Source organism: Podarcis bocagei, assembly GCF_964188305.1.
Source record: "Podarcis bocagei genome assembly, chromosome: 8".
Lineage (NCBI taxonomy): Eukaryota > Metazoa > Chordata > Lepidosauria > Squamata > Lacertidae > Podarcis > Podarcis bocagei.
In genome coordinates, this window is record NC_138133.1 from 2,170,226 (window position 1) to 2,176,225 (window position 6,000).

The 6,000-nt window shown below is 45.1% G+C and overlaps 1 long non-coding RNA gene across 1 annotated transcript in view; it reads left to right on the forward strand.

The window, feature by feature from the left end:
- LOC308592640 overlaps positions 1–4,353 on the forward strand; it is a 37,586-nt gene extending 33,233 nt beyond the window's left edge. The window contains exon 3 of the long non-coding RNA XR_014010593.1: positions 2,587–4,353. This is a non-coding gene — a long non-coding RNA (uncharacterized lncRNA). The remainder of the gene's footprint in view (positions 1–2,586) is intronic.
- Positions 4,354–6,000: the final 1,647 nt, after the last annotated feature.

A 6,000-nucleotide genomic window follows, 5' to 3' on the forward strand; every position in this document is an offset into this window, starting at 1 on the left:
TTTTTGTACACATCCTTTTTTAATCTTAACTCAGTTAAAAGTTCTTTAGATAGCCACCCTGGCTTCTTTAGGCACCTTCCATGTTTCTGTCTCATTGGTATTGCCTGAAGTTGTGCTTTTACTATCTCCCTCTTAACAAACTCCCAGCCATCATGAACGCCCTTTCCATTTAGTATTACTGTCCATGGGATCTCACCCGAAGTCCAGGCTTCAAATACGACGCACCTCTTGATTTAATTGACTGGTGGAGGATCTATCTGACTCTGGCACTTAACAACACCACTGGATAACCTTTCCTCCTTTTGCGCCCATTGCCGTTCTGCATGAAAGGCACCCAAAGTGACTGTGTACAATCACTCAGAACTAAAGCCACACCACCCCCATCATCTGTATGCTTCTTTCCCCAAGAATTGTGCCCAAAGTGGCTCACAACATGTCAAATGAGCAGTAAGTATAGCAATTCAAAAAGCATGTTAGAAACAATCAATAATATCGAATTAAGTACCCCCCAAAAAAATAAATTCAAGCCATACACCAGTGTATAAAACTCTACAAATAAGCTAACCTAGCTTAACAGCTTATACTAAACAGAAGAGAGAATAATGCTAAGGCAAAAATGAAATGGTATAGAAAGCATTGCAGTGTTCTAGATGATGTACTGGCAGTGACTGGTGCCCATTGGAATTGTTGGGGCAGAAGGGAGAGAGGGCAATTGTAGGTGGAACCAGAGTCCATGGCAAGCAGAGCTAGAGGCAGCAAGTGGAGTCAACAAATTCTAGCTTTGACCCCATCCTCCTTCCTACTGAGCTTTACACGGGGCAACTCTGAGACCGAGGAGAAGGAAACTGGTGGGTGGCAGTGTCCTCCCTCCCTCCCTCCCTCCCTCCCTCCCTCCCTCCCTCTAGGCATGAGAGTGCCCCTTCCTTGGCCATGAGGGGAAGGAGGCACTGCTGCTGCCCCAGCCCTGAAGGCTCGGCCCAGGTGCCGCTTGGTGAGGGAGGGAGCCTGTCGTGGGGATGCCTGGTTGCAACCCCTCGCACCCTTACAAAAATCTGTGCCACGCCCCCCAAACACCGGCCCTCCCCATGCTATGCTCCTGTATTGTACTTCCTGTCTAACAGAGACGCTCAGTGTGTGGGGAGGTCTGAACGCTCAGTGTGTGGGGAGCTCACTCTAACAAACCTCTTTTTAATTCCTACACCAGTAATCTAGAAACTTTCAGCACTGTACCTAAGCCAAGTTTTATTGGTTGTGCAATTTTTTCTGAATGCTGTATGGAAAAGCACATGAATCTGAGCTTTGGAGAATTTGTAAGTACACCATTTTTAAGTACACTAACCTGATCTCGTTTTTTGACAGAATTACAAGCCTGGTAGATGATGAAGGGAACGCAGTGGATGTAGCCTACCTTGATTTCAGCAAGGCATTTGACAAGGTGCCCCATGATATTCTTGTAAAGAAGCTGGTAAAATGCGGTCTTGACTATGCTACCACTCAGTGGATTTGTAACTGGCTGACTGACCGAACCCAAAGGGTGCTCATCAATGGTTCCTCTTCATCCTGGAGAAGAGTGACTAGTGGGGTGCCACAGGGTTCTGTCTTGGGCCCGGTCTTATTCAACATCTTTATCAACGACTTGGATGATGGACTCAAGGGCATCCTGATCAAATTTGCAGATGACACCAAACTGGGAGGGGTGGCTAACACCCCAGAGGACAGGATCACACTTCAAAACGACCTTGACAGATTAGAGAACTGGGCAAAAACAAACAAGATGAATTTTAACAGGGAGAAATGTAAAGTATTGCACTTGGGCAAAAAAAATGAGAGGCACAAATACAAGATGGGGGACACCTGGCTTGAGAGCAGTACATGTGAAAAGGATCTAGGAGTCTTGGTTGACCACAAACTTGACATGAGCCAACAGTGTGACGCGGCAGCTAAAAAAGCCAATGCAATTCTGGGCCTCATCAATAGGAGTATAGCATCTAGATCAAGGGAAGTAATAGTGCCACTGTATTCTGCTCTGGTCAGACCTCACCTAGAGTACTGTGTCCAGTTCTGGGCACCACAATTCAAGAAGGACACTGACAAACTGGAACGTGTCCAGAGGAGGGCAACCAAAATGGTCAAAGGCCTGGAAACGATGCCTTATGAGGAACGGCTAAGGGAGCTGGGCATGTTTAGCCTGGAGAAGAGGAGGTTAAGGGGTGATATGATAGCCATGTTCAAATATATAAAAGGATGTCACATAGAGGAGGGAGAAAGGTTGTTTTCTGCTGCTCCAGAGAAGCGGACACGGAGCAATGGATCCAAACTACAAGAAAGAAGATTCCACCTAAACATTAGGAAGAACTTCCTGACAGTAAGAGCTGTTCGACAGTGGAATTTGCTGCCAAGGAGTGTGGTGGAGTCTTCTACTTTGGAGGTCTTTAAGCAGAGGCTTGACAACCATATGTCAGGAGTGCTCTGATGGTGTTTCCTGCTTGGCAGGGGGTTGGACTCGATGGCCCTTGTGGTCTCTTCCAACTGTATGATTCTATGATTTTTAACGTAACAAATGTGTGGTCTTTTTCTAGGCTAGAGGAAAAAAAGAAGTTTTGGGAACTCAGAAGGGCATATTTTAAAGGTCTAATAGCCTATATATATTTCCATGCATTACTTTGCTGCATGTTTTGTGATTTTAAATCTCTGCTGGCGTTCTCTCACCAAAGAGTACTTGCCCCAGGGAAGTACTTGGCATCCAGGGAATTCTGCTTTATATACCTATATTTACCATGCCACCAACAGTTATAAAATCTGTTCACCTCAAACCTGTCAGTAGGAAGGCAGCCACATTCTGCACTAACTGAAGTTTCTGAACCATTTTTAAAGGCACCGGGTGTAAAGCACATTGCAGTGTCTTAAGTCTCCCAAAGCATAGTAGCCAAGTTATCCCTTTCCAGATACAGTCATAAATGAGCCACCAGCCTAAACTGGTAGAAGGCACTCCATGCCACTGAGGCCACCTGTGCCTCAAGCGGCAGCAATGGATCCAAGAGAACCCTGGGTTAAGAATTCACTCCTTCAGAAGGAATGTGATCCCATCTACAGTAGGCTGCACAGCACTCAGCTGGAGAGAAGAACCACCCACTAGTAGCATCTCAGTCTGGTTTGGATTAGTTTTCAGTTTATTGAGCCTCATCCAGTTCATTGTTGCAACTAAGCACTGATTCAGCACATCCACTGCCTCACCTGCAGAAGATGAAAAGAAGAATTCTGTGTCTTTGACATACTGACAACAATGCACTTCAAAAGTCCGAATAACCCTATCTGGTAGTTTCATGAAGATGTTGAAGAACATGAGGGGCAGACCCATTTCCTGTAGGACTTCATACCTGACATACTCACAGAGCCAAGTGATGCTTCCTAAAAAAAATACCTTCTAAAGCTATCCATTCAAATAGGAGTGGAACCTCCGCAATGTGGTGGCCCCAAGTCCCTAATTCAGGCAGTTGTACCAGAAGGATACCATGACTGATGGTTTCAAAATATCAGAGGTCATTCAAGGAGGATCCACAAAGTGACACTCCCCTATCTCCCTCCTGACGCAGGTCCTTGTACAGGGTGACCAAGGCCTGAACCCCAGTTGAAATGGGGTTTCAAATTCCTCCAAGAGTATCGGGGTCCGAGGTTTCCATTCTCTCCTGGTGTGCTTCATAGCTGTTTCCCTCTAGGCAGTCATGGAACATTATGCCTTCTTCTGCCATTACATCCTGTGTGGGATTTTTGCGGAAATGAAGAATTTGTGCAGGTGGGTTGACAATTAGCAGATTCCATCAGCTATATTCTCATATATTCTGTATCTCATATTTTGTGCAGCCCATGTAGAAACCTAATCTGTTCCTGATAAGTCAATTGTTTTGGGGAAGAAAAATGGTTTTCATTTCAAAAAATTTAAATAGGTCTGCTCAGCATCTTCTGTGGTGGTAAATGCCCACAATTCCCAGTAACTTTAATGCTACAAGATCAAGCAATTTCTCCATTTTCTTTGTCAGCAAATATATTCTAAGTGAAAACACAGTAACGTGATGTTAATAGAGACCAGAACCAACAATTGCCAAATAACAAATATTTGATAGCAGATAACATAAACAGAGAGCAGCTCAAAGGGATGTCCCATCTTAAATTTATTTTTGCTCTATTGTCAGCTGTTTTATGAAGTCTTTCATGTTTTCATTGTTTAGTCATGTCATTTCTGATGACATCTGTAAGAATTTTCCCATTCAAATTAGAGGAACTATCTAGCCAGCTAAGCAGTTCCCAGTTTGCCTAGTTTTAAACTTCACTATGCCAAATAAAGCATTCCCTCAATTCTGCTGTAGTCCTTCTGTTAAACGTTCTGAATGGTTTGGAATGAACTTGATCTCCTTTTCAGTTCATGGCCTGTTACTGGGAGGGAGGTTGGAGGTGAATGGCAAAGCTGTCTTAAGGGATTATGAAAGTCAAATGACTGAGAACATGCAAATTAGAACAGGTGGGGTGCAGAGTCCCCCAGGGAAAACCAAGACAAAAGGAACCTAAGTAAGCAGCAGCTACAAGTTAATGCTTGAATTGCAGAAGGCAGGTGCTGCTAGCTCCCCTCCTTCCCTCTTAAATCTCAAGTGTGTGTTTGTGTGTCTGTCCCCTCATAGCATGATCAGCCGGGATGAACAGGGTTAGGATCCAGCAGATCTCTGGCTGAGCTGGGAGGTTCCTAATTCCTCATCCTTAGCCAGAGATACTCCATTGTGCCTGGTGGGTCTCAAGTTGGCATAAGCCCTAAAAGGGGGGCATGGCGGGGGCAGGAGCAGAGGAGAGGACTTAGGCTGGATCCAGTAAAAAGGCTGGTGCAATGCAAGAACTGTTGTAAAGGCTTGTTTTCCCTCTGCCAGCAGAGGCCAGATCAGCCAGCTAGGATCTGGTTTAACTTCACACTGACTTAATTTACATGGGATTGCTTTATGCCAGCTTGTTGTGTATAGGATTGCTCCCGCAACCAGTAATCAATAATACAATTCTGACAGTGTGCTCTTGCTATATGGCAATGCTATTATATTCATCAGTATCTATTTCTCATATTGTTAATCAATGGGACCAACTTAGTTCCATATTTTCCCCTTTTCAATTATTACATTTCTGACCTTTCCTCCCAAAGGAGCCCAAGGTGGGAAGCATCAAAGTAGCAAAATAATACAATTAAAAATGAAGTAAAAGCATACTTTAAATGTTTTTAAAATTTAAGAACATCTAAAAACCTTCAAAACAGTCACGTGCCCACACAGCCAATGATTTCAAGGTTGCCAGGAACAGTTTTCGTCCAAGCCTTGGTGAACAGGAATGTTTTAAAATTCTTCCTGAAAGTTAATACTGAGGAAACTGGATTAACCTCACCATGGAGGGCATTCCACAAATGGAGGGCCACTACGGAGAAGACCCTGTCTGAGAGGGCCTTTTTGTCTTCAGTCATGCAGCCAAGCTAACTGTGAGTTTATTGCGCATTTGTGCCATTTCCCAACCTTTCATGACTAGCCTCCCCTTATTTGTAGGTGGTTCTGTGTTCTTCCACTTTTTAATGTGCTTCTACTTTTTGCTCACCGACACACAGAGTTTCTTTCATGCCATTACTGCATACAGTGCAGCCACCCTGTTTAGAGCAGGACATCCCGGATTTACAGAAGCCACCCCAGCTTCTGATGCCAATCCTGGCTGTCCCCTTTGGCCCCACTCTGCCGCCTCCACCTCTGCCGTGGCTGTTCCAAAATCCAGCACTAAACTTGCCTGGGAACGTGCGCTTTTGGGTTCCGCACTCTCCTATTCCTCTGGTGCTGCTGCCAGAAGTGCAGTGGTGTGGGTAGGTGGCAGCAGGCAATGGTGGCAGGTAAAGGCGGGGGGTGGGGGGTGTGCAGTGGTGATGCATAAGGGCAGCTGGCAGCAGGATGGTGCCAATGGGGAAAAGTCACGTCCCAATTTGCCCTCCCT